The sequence below is a fragment of the Natator depressus genome, chromosome 9 (assembly GCF_965152275.1).
Source record: "Natator depressus isolate rNatDep1 chromosome 9, rNatDep2.hap1, whole genome shotgun sequence".
Taxonomy (NCBI): domain Eukaryota; kingdom Metazoa; phylum Chordata; order Testudines; family Cheloniidae; genus Natator; species Natator depressus.
Genome location: NC_134242.1, coordinates 45,685,300 through 45,698,084, shown reverse-complemented (window position 1 = coordinate 45,698,084; position 12,785 = coordinate 45,685,300).

Sequence of the window (12,785 nt, the reverse complement as noted above, 5' to 3'; positions counted from 1 at the left end):
TCTAATCATCCTCCAGTTGGACACAGAGAAGTACACATCTGCATGTTCTACCGTTCTATTCATCTAACCAAACTATCTCAGACTGTCTCTTCCAGTCTCCAGCAAGAATGTTCACCTTCCCTATCCACAATGCAAGCACATGACAAGTACAATGATTTACACATTTGGAAAAAAACACAACATATTTCTTAGATCAGGTCTGCATTGCAAAGCTTGCTGGTTTAATTATACTCGTGTATTTAAAGTGGCAAAACCCTCCTAGTGTAAACGCAGTTACATCAGCATAAGAGTGCATCTACTGATATAGCTTATGGTTACACACCAGACTGACATGGCTGTGCTGCTAAATATTTAACGTATTGATGATGCTGTAGTAGTTGCATGTTTTGTCTCAGCCTTCTGCACTGGGTACCTGAGTTTGACATAGAGAACATCTACTTAGATGCTTAGGAGCTAGACACAGTTCACTTGAATGAGTTACTCTTTCCTTCCTCTAATCAGATATCATGCACTGTTGCACACCAGCCTGTGAATTGTTTCTTCTTTGTTTGGAGTTTTGTGAGCCTTCTGGATAGAGCAGGATGAACTACTCATCAAAAGGTTAGGTGAATGACGTCGTTGACTAAATTTATATTTGTTTCATTTTAAAAAAAAGCAGTGGGTCTCCCCTCATGTTTACTGGCTCTCATTTTCCCCACTGGAGGACAGGGTAAAAATAAAGTGAAGAACAAGAAACAGAACACTTTTGAATTTGAAAGAAAAGTTTTTCTGAGTAAAAGATTCAGTGCAAATGCAAGTTACTATCAGTGCATCTGACTGGCAGATTTCAACTTGTGGCACTGTTCAAATTAGGTAGGATTTTAGTGTGGGTCTAATCTGGTTGATGACAAAAGTGAAGTGAATCCAGACTAGTCCAATATCAGGAAGGCCTTTTAATGAACTGGAACTGAGAAGTTGGCTGGAGTCACAGCAATGCTTACAAGACCTGAATAGTCCGGCAGGGCTATGGGCTGATGCACAGGGATGAGGATCTGTACAAAGGCTCCACCCTGGCTCAGCCACACCAGAGTCATTTCCAGCCCCTTTCAGGGGATTCATACAGAGCAGAACTCTTGCAGTGGGTGCACATATGCTAAGCAGAGTTTCCACATTCAGCCTTTTCCTTAGGGAAAATGCTCTGGTTCCAGTGCACAAGGAACTTCTGTGGCTACAGTGGATGGGACTGGGTTTGCCCCTCAGGAGTTGACTACCATGCAAGATTTGGTCAGTGATGATCTTCAGTTTTTAGTGTCATTATTTAAAATCTCCAAAGCTTTGATTTGTGAGGCCAGTGGCAGTGCTTGCTTCCTTAAAATAAATATCTGAAAAATACTCTTGCCGGCATTCAGGAGGAGCCTTGTGTCATGATTACAGAACCATTGGGTCAGTGCCCCTCTGTGCATCTTGTGTTACTGTAATGTGAGTATCTTTCAACACATTGGCCATAGCAGTCTATAAAGACCTTTTGAAATGAGTGCACCTAGAAATGGAGAATCCCATATGATGATGATCCAAAAGAAATCTTAACAGCAAACTTACCCCTTCTGCCTTGGGCCCAAATTTTTCTAAACCAGTCCATCTCCAGTCTAGTTGCTGCATATAACGGTTTGGATTCTGGTCTTTGTTAGATGAATGTAATAGTTCCAGATTTACTCTAAAGCTAGTAGAGTTCTCCTGGCATACCGGATCGTGAGCTGGCCAAGAGTCTGTCATGAGAATATGGTAACTTGTCCTGGAGCTGGTGTCACATTAGAACACGTGTGCATTTGCTTTAATAGTCACTGCAATGTCATCACTTTCAGAGTACGTAATGCAAAGTGTCCGTGTGTCCTGAAAAATATATGGTTTGGATGGAGCACAAGGAACTTCTGAGGTGAAAACAACCGGATTTCCTGTTCCTGCCAGGTACAATTCTGTGTGATCACTGGTCTGTTGAAGGGGATATGGGACTCTCTCACAAAGCTTTATAACAGCCTCTAGGGAAGAAAGCCCTGGACGAAACAGCACTTTGCAGGTTTGATCCACATGTGACTTTATGAAAAATTATTTTGGCTGACCTACAAAAATCTCATTCTCTATTCTGTTATGCTCTAGTTCCAAAATGCCATATCTGAGAAGGAGTGCAAGGACGAAATGGGCTGTTAAACACTGCCAAAGCTGAAGGGCTGTGGATTCTAGCAGACTTCCGTCTTACTCAAACTAGCTGCTCCCAGTCATACAATTCTCTTGTTTAAGAAGTGATAATAAGAAAAAATTCTGTCCTTATCTCGGCAAAAAATAATTTACAACTTTGTACTGTTTTGAACGGGAGTTTTATATCTCAACAGATCAGCCAGAGGGCTAGATCCAAGATCTGGCTGAGCTGGTGGGGTGAGAAGCTAGCGTTCGATAGCCTGCTGTCATGCTGGCTAGAATGGATTCCCCTAGAGACTACAGCTAGTTGGGGGTTGCCTGACTACACTGCACTTCAGCCATACCCCTAGCCTATCTGGGAAAGCCATGCATGGCTGGGAGGGACAGGCTCTGCTGCCATTGTGTCACCCAGATCTGCATCCTCCATTGCCCATGGGAGTAATGCAAAGGGGGTCAGGTTCTGACCCACATTCAGTCTCCCTTCCCAGCACTTCTGTCTTTAAAGCTACAAAGCTGACTTTAGGCGTGGGTTACGCCTCTGGTCTGAACTGGAGACAAGTGGCGGTATGATACTAGAACTACCGACACTGCTCCCCATTAAAAACAGAGCAACTAAGGACTTCCAGTTAGTAAATTGCAGAACACCATTTACAGCAAATCTGCATGTTTTTCTTTTCAGAGCCTTGGTTGCTGTCATTCGGCCTTGGTGGAGACTGATCTTTCCATCTGTGACCTCAAGCCTGTGTTCTTAGTGAGTTGTTATTGTACATAATCCCTGATGGGCCTATCGCACACAGCCCTAATTCTGCTCACATTGAATTCGCGGCAAAACTTCCCCTGATTTTAATGGGAGCAGGATTGGACCCCCTTACTGCAAATTTTAACGCACATTTCCAGTCTGGAAGCTTTAGCATTGGCCTCAGCTTCCTATTAGATCCCAGCATGAATAAACAATAGCCCAGCTAGCCTTGAGAAGTGCACATAATAGAGTCTATTGCATTTCAGAGAACTCTTAGCTCTTATTGTGCCAGATCACACTTTGAATCTGCTGCTTCGCGCCCTTTGACGGCCCCGACATCTGACTCAGCACAATAGGCCCAGACACTTTTTTGCTGTACATCCCATCAGATCTGAAGCTCTGTCCTTTATGAGGTCCATGCTGCTTTGAGCACCTTTCCATTTCAAATGTTTTAGTTGACTTGTTTTTGCTAGAATCTCATCCTTTTGTTAACGAAGGAACAGAGGTGCGTTATGCCACTCTAGCATGTATTTCATACCTTTGTGACAACAGAGTGTTCTGTCCGGCATTATCTGACTATATCGTCTGATTGATGAGGCTATGAACAGGCAGGGAAATTTTGAATTACACCCATTTTTAGCCAGAGATCGTGGGAGAGTGACCCAAGCTTACGCAATGTATCCCTGTTCCCCTCTAATAACTAGTTCACATACAGAGATTTACAAGTCTGCTATATAGCCTTTGAGCTCAGGCAATAAAGCCTTATTCTTTTAAAGCCCAAGGTCACCGATTCAGTCCCCACCACTACTACCCCATTCTGGGGCATTTAATTACAGGAGGATTTGTTTTAGTTTTCCATACTAGGGGATCCCATGCTTAGTAGCTTCTGTAGGCTGAGCTCAGTGTACACCAGGGGCTCCTTGCTTTCCTACATCCCACTTTAAGTTACAGCGATCTAAGAACCCTTTACTGCTAAGTGAGAGTATCTACTGGGAGGTGGGTGGGTGTGTTACCACACTTAAATTTACGGGTATTGACTTAACACCTTTAGTTGATTTGCCTTAACTTTCCTGAGCGTTCCTGTGTAGAAATGGCCTCAGCGAGTTACAATGAAGCTCAAGGGCCTGCTGCTGAACTGAACTGTGGCAGCGTGGTGCGTTGGAAAAGATAATCTTGTTGGCAGGTCCCATGAAGGCAGTTAGGGCTTGGTAAGGTCAAACCTGCACCTTAAACACTGCAGTCATTGCAGATCATAAAACACTATACCGTAAGCCTAGGTAGAGTCTGTGCCATGTTTCCCTCCATACCAGGAGGGTGCCTTGCTGATCACAGAGAGAGTGGGATAAAAGAACAGAAAATTACACTATCCTTTTAAACACAGGGCTCTTGGTCATAACTACAGATACACCAGGTACATAGTGATTAAAGCACTACTGACCTCTTAGTCTTCTCTTTCAGTGCCAAGGGATGCTCACAAACAGGAAAATACTTACTTGTATAGCTCCAACAGACTACAGCCACCTACATCCTTAGAACAGCATCTCCTCCTCTGCTGGTACCTTTTTCAGTACTGAGGGACAGGTAGGAGGGCCTGAGCTGTACAAGGCCCCCAGGTCCTCCTATTCATAGTGTAACTTGCTGAAAGGAGATAAGTAGGCAGGCTTCTCCTTCCATCCCCTTCAGTGCAGAAAACTTCCTGCCCATTCCATCTAGTGTGTGAAGATAAGGAAAGGGTCAATGTCCAAGGATTTACTTTGCATTTTGTTCCTAAAAGAAGAGTTAGCTAAGGGCTATGGGGAGAGGCAGTATGAGGGGAGTGCTTCTTTCTCTTTCTTAGGGCAATAGTAACAAGCAGAATAAGTCTTGCTTTTTAAAGAGTTGCACTTTGCTCCTTGGCAGTTACTTCACTTTCCATGTAAGCATTCTTTGTCATGGTGAAATTATGACTATGGCTATATGCCAAATGGTGGCCTGGAATCCTCCGCCATGCTGGGAGAGGTGTGGGAAGAAAGATTGCATAGCAGTGCTGAGCCATCCCCAGGCCCTTCTGGGGGAGGATCCAGGGTGTTAACCCAGCCGTCGTCCTGCAATTTCCCCCTCACCATCAGCACCATCTTGACAAAGAAAAGCTAAGGAGACATGATGTGTTTATATCTCCTAGGTGTCTGAAGGTTACTTAGTGGAAACCTAGGCTGTGCTATATGGCACTTCTCAGAACAAAACCCAGACTATAGAATGTGCACAGTTAAGCTGCACTTGTGCAGCTTGCTTCTTGAAAACTCATCAGAAGAACTTGAGCTGTGAGCCTAGTATATAATGCAACTGTGTGAAGACACATTCCCGTGATACAAGAACCAATCCGAGCAGGAGAACAGCATGTCTGAGAGAATGCATTGGAAGAAAATATGGCTAGTGAGAAGCAATATGAAGAGGTTGTGAGATTGAGAGAATGGGATTTTAAAGTGCTTCACTGAAATATTTATTTCTTCTAAAGATTTTATATATATATATATATAGCGCCCACCAAGCTGGGTTTAACTGAAGACTTATAAAAAGCTCCTTTTAAAAGTGTGATGGGGAGAAATAGCTGCATTAGGCTTTGATCTTGCAGTGAGCTTTGTCTGTGTGCATGGAGCTATCGCAAGATTAGAGTCTTTGCGAGTCAAAATAGCCCTTCTGGTTCTTGTTGTTTTCGGTCTCTGAGCCACATAAGAGGAAGGCTGAATGGAGTGGTGTTCTTTTAAAGCAGCAGAGAGAAAAGACAGCTGCCTCCCACATGTCCTGGAAGGGCCTACATATGGCTCTCTCTCTTTCCTCTTCTCTAGGATCTGTTTGAGAGGGAACAAGGTCACTACATTCCTGTTTGGTTCCCATAACAACTCGCCACTATCGTCAAGGCCATTCTGAAATTGTTAAAAATATCTAATTTGTGCCAGCTTTTAGTTTATTTCAGCATTAGCCTAAACTCTTTCCCATGATTAGTTAACAGTGTCAATACTCTGTCTGCTTCCTTCTGGATTTCAGTCTCCTCTGTGCCAGATGCAAGAGTCACATGACAAGAAGCTCTTTCTGGATATATGGGCAAGGTTCTTGAGTTGTAGAAATAGACACTAGATAGAAATAAGAGCAGATTTTTTTTGTTGGGACTTTTGTGTGTAGGTCTTTTCTCTACTGACCTTGCCTTCTTCCCACTCTGGATACTTCAGTTACCCAACTGGATGCCTACATTAAGCTCCTAGAACCATTAGTTATGTACTTAAATAAATGTGCTGAACACCTGAATATCCCATTGAAGTGGATTGTCTTGATGTACCACGCCCTGAAATCATTGGAAACGTTCTCATTGTCTTCCTTGGGCTTTGGTTTGGACTCTCAGGGACTTCCATGAGCTCCAGCCCTTGGAAATCAGGCTAACGTTCATTGGGGACTCAATGTGGATTTAAGTACCTGCTTTAGGCATCCGTATTTGAAAAATTTGAGCACTATATCTATTGTAGCATGTCAATTGGTATGCATATTTAAAGATCTAGTAGATCTAGATCTACATTTCTTGCAAAACTTAAAATTATTTCCAATTTAAAATCCTTTTTAGTGAAATATTTCCCCCCACCCCTTTTTTTTTATTATTACTGGAGTCACTGACGTGAAACTGTATCTGTTTGTTAGGCGATCACTTGCACCTACTGCCTGTATCTCATTGAAGGTTATATTTCTTGATTTGTAACATCAGAATTAATTTTAGTGGATCATGTGTGCCACTGCCCAGTGCATGTATAGCCATCTTGACACTACTATAGCATTGTTACCTGATACAATGAATCCAGTGTTCAGAGATTAGAGTCTCATAGACGTTAAGGTCAGAAGGGGCCATTGTGGTCATCTAATCTGACCTCCTACACGTTGCAGGCCACAGAACCCTAGCCCCCACTCCTGTAATAGACCTATAACCTCTGGATGAGTTACTGAAGTCCTCAGATCATGACTTCAAGTTACAGAAAATCCATCATTTACTTTAGTTTAAACCAGCAAGTGATCTGTGCCCCATGCTGCTGAGGATGATGGAAAAACCTCCAGGGTCTCTGCCAATCTGAACTGGGGAAAAATTCCTTCTCCACCCCAAATATGGCCATCAGTTGGATCCTGAATATGTTGGCAAGACCCACCAGCCAGACGTCGGGGAAAGAATTAGCTGTAGTAACTGAGATCCCTCCCCATTTAGTGTCCCATCTCTGGACATTTGGGATATTTGCTACTCACAGTCACAGATGGGCCACGTGCCATTGTAGGCTGTCTTATCATACCATTTCCTCCATAAACTTATCAAGCTCAGTCTTGAAACCACTTAGGTTCCCCCCCCCAGTACTCCCCTCGGAAAGCTATTCCAGAACTTCACTCCTCTGATGGTTAGAAACCTTCATCTAATTTCAAGCCTAAACTTGTTGATGGCCAGTTTATATCCATTTGTTCTTGTCAACATAATAGCTCAACTTAAATAACTCCTTTCCTGTTGGATAGATTCATAGAGAGCAATCATATCTCTCCCCAGCCTTTGTTTGGTTAGGCTAAACAAGCTAAGCTCCCTAACTCTCCTGTTGTAAGATAGGTTTTCCATTCCTCTGCTTATCCTAGTAGCCCTTCTCTGCACCTGTTCCAGTTTGCACTCATCTTTTTTTAAACATGGGAGACCAGAGTTGCACACAGCATTTCAGAAGAAGTCTCACCAGTGCCTTTTATAATGGTACTAACACTTCTCTGTCTCTACTGGAAATACCTTGCCCGATACATCCTAGGATTGCATTAGCCTTTTTCACAGTCGCATCACATTGGCAGCTCATAGTCCTCCTGTGAGCAACCAATATGCCCAGGTCTTTTTCTTCCTGTGACACTTCCAACTGGTAAATCCCCATTTTATAGCAAATTGTTTTGGATTTAGTGCAAAGTCATGCACTTAGAGACTCTTACATTTCATCCCATTTCTATTACTCCAGCTTTTAAAGTCACCCAGACCTTTTTGTATGATATTCTGGTCCCCTGCCATATTGGCAATACCTCCCAACTTGGTGAAGAAATCTGCCAGTTATCACATCCAGGAATAACTGGGCCCTACCATTATTAATAGAACTTGTCCTCCAACCTATATTTTGGAACTTAAAGTCTCTCATTATCACACAATTCCCAGTAGTATTTATTTGATTAAAAATATTAAAGGTCTTTATCTGTATCCAGCTCGGATCTTGGGAGTCTGTGGCAGACTCCAAGTGCTATTGCAGGGTAGCCTCTGGTAGATTTTTCCCCCAAAGAGACTTTGACTCTGTTTTATCCATTCCATCACTTCTAATTTCTTTAGTTTACCTCATCAGTAACATATGTTGAACGTTGACCGTGTTTGTCTACAGAGCATTTTATAAATATTTGTCTGTAACATAAAAATATATGTTTTGCTGTGCTAGATCTATGCAGAACACACTCATTCACTTTTGGGTGCAAAAGATCTGGAAAGTGTAGGTGGCTTGCCAATATTATGGCAGAATACTTTCCCGAATGTGTGACGGTTAGATGTACTGATCTGTTGACAGAACTGATGCAACACCGTAACAGTCACCTCAAATGCTTTTATATAATTTTAATTTTGAAATTGGAGTACGTATAGCTTTTTGGTATCTCCTGGAGATGGACGAGAGCCTTATGGAGTGTTGAAGGCATATAAAAGTGGAAAGAAGTGCACAAGTTTTCTTTAAGTTATTTCCAAGTTTTTAAAGTTGTGGGTGGTTGTTGTGTGTCCTGCCACAACTTTAACAGCCACTAAGTGTAGTGTGTGTTTGCTAATATGTAATTACAGCTGCAGCTCTAGCAGCACTTAAAGTTAGGCGGGTGTTAGTGTTTCCACAATAATGGTTTTCAAACTTTCTGGCTGAAATTTCAAAGGCCTGGTGCCTGAAAGTTACTGTTCTTGTTCAAGTCCTCTGGAAACAACCGAGGCAACAAATGAGAAAAGTGAAACAAAATAGACTTCCCCCATTAAACAACGTTTCTTCCTACCATGTTTTGAACAGCTTCTACTATGTTTTGAAAAGTTGGCAGGGGATTACTCCTTGATGAGGAGAAGCATCTCTGAGTGATCTGCTGAGAACTGTTTTGATTTGACCAAGTAATAAGAATTTGAAAATCCTACTTTGAGTGCATTACTCCGTGTGTGGGCTTAAAGAACCTTTTTGCATTGTCAGTGAAGGAAGGCTCCACTGCCCATGTCCATGTATCTTCTAAGATGTGCATTGAGAGCCAGATTTTGCCGTCCTTATGCTGAGTAGTACTTTGGGTAGCCTCCTGTAACTGAAGAGTTACTTGTGACATTAAGCACTATTTGGTGTGAGCAAAGGTGGCAGAACTAAGCTATTTTCTCTTGATTCATTTTTTCTTTGGAATTCTAATAGTTGGCATTTAATATGCATGGTGCTTTTTATCTTCATAATGCTTTGCAAATATTAGCCAGCTACTAACTGCTCCTAGGAGTTAGGCAGCTAGCTACTGCAGTGATGGCCACGATAGAAATACCTTAGATGCTGTTATCCTGATGTGACAGATGAGGAAGTGTAGAGATGTTCATAAGCATGTTCAAGGCCATAGGTATCTAAAGATGGGAAGAAGATTAGGGTGTTTTGACTCCAGTCCTGTGGTCTAACATCTAGACTATGCTTTTTTTTTTTTTTTTTTTTTTGGTTACCCTTGAAGTCTCTGCTGGGCTCCATAATTATGGAGATGTAGACATGATACTTCTGATAATCATAAATTAGCATATTGGGATTTGCTGGCAACATAAGGCATGGTATATAAACTGACTTGGGTGGTAGGTGAGATTAAAGCTAAGAATTCACTTTGGCTCACAATAGTGGCGATAACAGATTTGCTGGAAACCTCAGCCAGGAGGAGCATGGAAATGTGGCTGGGGAAACTGAAATGCATTCTTTTACTAAGATCTCTTACCCTTCGAGAGGCTGGGGTTCTCATAGACTCATAGATATTAAGGTCAGAAGGGACCATTATGATCATCTAGTCTGACCTCCTGCACAATGCAGGCCACAGAACCTTCCCCCACCGACTCCTGCAATAAACCTCTCACCTATGCCTGAGCTATTGAAGTCCTCAAATCATGGTTTAAAGACTTCAAGGTGCAGAGAATACTCCAGCAAGTGACCCATGCCCCATGCTGCAGAGGAAGGTGAAAAACCCCCAGGGCCTCTTCCAATTTGCCCTGGAGGAAAATTCCTTCCCCACCCCAAATATGGCGATCAGCTGAATCCTGAGCATGTGGGCAAGATTCACCAGCCAGATACCCAGGAAAGAATTCTCTGTAGTAACTCAGATCACATCCCATCACAGGCCATTGGGCCTATTTACCATGAATAGTTAAAGATCAATTAACTTCATTGTGCTGCAATCCCCTTCTGACAACAAAAATTACTACATGACCCCAGGATGGGGGACCAAAGCCTGAGCTGGCCCCAACCCTCAGGGAGGGGGACAGGAGGGAGTGGAGAGGGGGAAAGCCGAAATCCAAAGGCTTCAGCCTCCGCCAGGGGGCCTGTCACCTGAGCCCCACCACTCAGGGCTGAAGGGCTCAGGCTTTAGCTTTGGCCCCAGGTGGTAGGGCTTGAGCTTTCATCCAGGGTTTCAGCAAGACTAAGCCAGCCCTGGCAACCCCATTAAAGTGGAGTTGCGACCCACTTCGGAGTCCCAACCCGCAGTGTGAGAACCGCTGTGCTAGAGAGACTAAGTAGCCCACGACCACATTGTTTACCTAAATTCCCGAACAAGTTCCTGAAAACAAGCAAGAAAAGCTGTTTCTGTTCAGTTCTTGTGAGGTGACTTTTTGTAGAACTGGATTAATGGTGAGTGAAGTAGGATGTGAGGAATGCCTGCAAAGTATAGAGAGATTTTGGCCAGTGCTGAGCTGTCTGATACAAACACCCAAAAGGGAAGGGACCCCTTAGCCTCTCCCAGACACCCCCTTAATCCTTTCAATGCAGCTTAAAAATCAAAACCACCTGCATCAAATATTTATTCACTTACCAATAACGGCAAAATAAACCGTATTTCATTTTACTTCCCCTGAGTTAAAGGAAACATTGATTCTTTGTTCAAAACAAAAACCTAAACCTAAACTAGCCAGGTGTCTCTTTGTGTTGTGAAAGCTGTATGAAGGGGCTAACGGGGAGGGAAGCTTGCCACGGTTTGCCCTCCTGCAGTCTATGGTTCTATGGCTAACCTCACCATCTTATGGGACTCACAGGAGGGCAGAGTCTTCCATACTGAAGTCCTTTCTCTGCCCTGGCTCTGGGTCCCTGGACTCTCTGAGCTCAAACCCTGGCAGTCCATTTCCAGCAGAGGTGGGGACTTCTCTGGCTGTGATGTCCTTGACCTTGTCATTCTCCAGGAGCCTCTTGTGAGCAATGTGCGCAATGTAAAAAAAAAGGAGAAAAATGCCCCTTTTCCCAACCATCCCTCTGCAGAAATAAACCACAGACTCCCCTTTCCCTTTGAGGCCTTTCTGCACAAAGAAGCAAAAAAGGCAGACCTATTTTTTTTTTTTTTTTTGCTGGCCACCTTTAAGTTCCTGATACATATTGAAATATCTTAATTCCGCATTCAAGTTTTTGCCTGGCAATAAATACTGTATTGGAGAAGCAGTAGATGATCACATTAGTAAAGATTATTTGTCATTCAGAAGAATGGCTAAAGCCTTGTCTACTCAGTCAAAAAAATTAATCCGAATTAACAAAAGATGTGAATTTAAAGAGTTCGCTAAACTGCATGAAATCCCTGTGCGAACACTCTCATTCACAATTAAAGTGGCCTTAATTTGGGTTATTTTAAACTAAACTGAATTAAGACCACCTCAGTTCTGAATGAGAGTATCCACACAGGGGTTTCATGCAGTTTAACTAGTCCACTGTAAAATACACATGTTAGATGTTTTAAACATTCAGAAGTCCGGAATTGTGAAAGCTGAGGCAGAATGTGCAATCTTAAGGCTTGCCTACAAGGGGACACTCAGGAAAATTAATCTGAATTAGCTAAAGGTGTGAATTTAATCTCCCTGTTTTCTTCAGGATATAAAGAAGAAGCTCTGTTCTTCAGCCTTTGTTCCTGAGCAACTTTCAAGCTCAAGAATATCTCAGGTCTGCCTGACTTGTGGGCACCTCAGGTCTTCAGCTAGTGGAAGGCCATTGAAATCAATGGCTTATTGCTAATTTACATCAGCTGAGGATCTGGGCCATATATGACAAGGTCTTGCACAAAATAACAGCACCGCAGGACACTGACAACATTCTTCTGAAGGCAGCCATTTCTGATCGGATGAACAAGACTCTTGGTCACTTGTCACAGTTCTCCCCTTCAGAAGAGTCTTCCAATTGATTTCAATGGGCTTTGTCTCTGTTCCCAGTGCCTGAACCTACCAGCACTTACTACTACGTGCATTGCCTTCTACTGGGAGCAATAGCTTTGACACCGGTGAGATTATGCATGGTAGGAAGCATGATGCTTGGTAATCAGTGTGCAGGAGCAAGCTCTGATTCTTGGACTCTGTGAAACTTTAGTGAAGCAACCCCTTTTTGGACTAAGACATGCTGAGGTGGGTGTGGGGGGGAACCAAAGTGAGAACTAGTTGAAAAGTTCCTCTTTTCCATATGCATTTGTCTTAGGGAGCAGGCGGCTTTGTGGGAAATAAATTAAAGAGAACTTAAACCAGGATGCCAATGGAATGGCTTGTTTTAAACAAGTGCAAAGCTAGCTCTTTGAAATTGTTAAAAAACAAAACCCACAGAAAGAGCATCTTCTTTCTAATATGGTTGCATTTTTCTCTTTCCATGTAAAA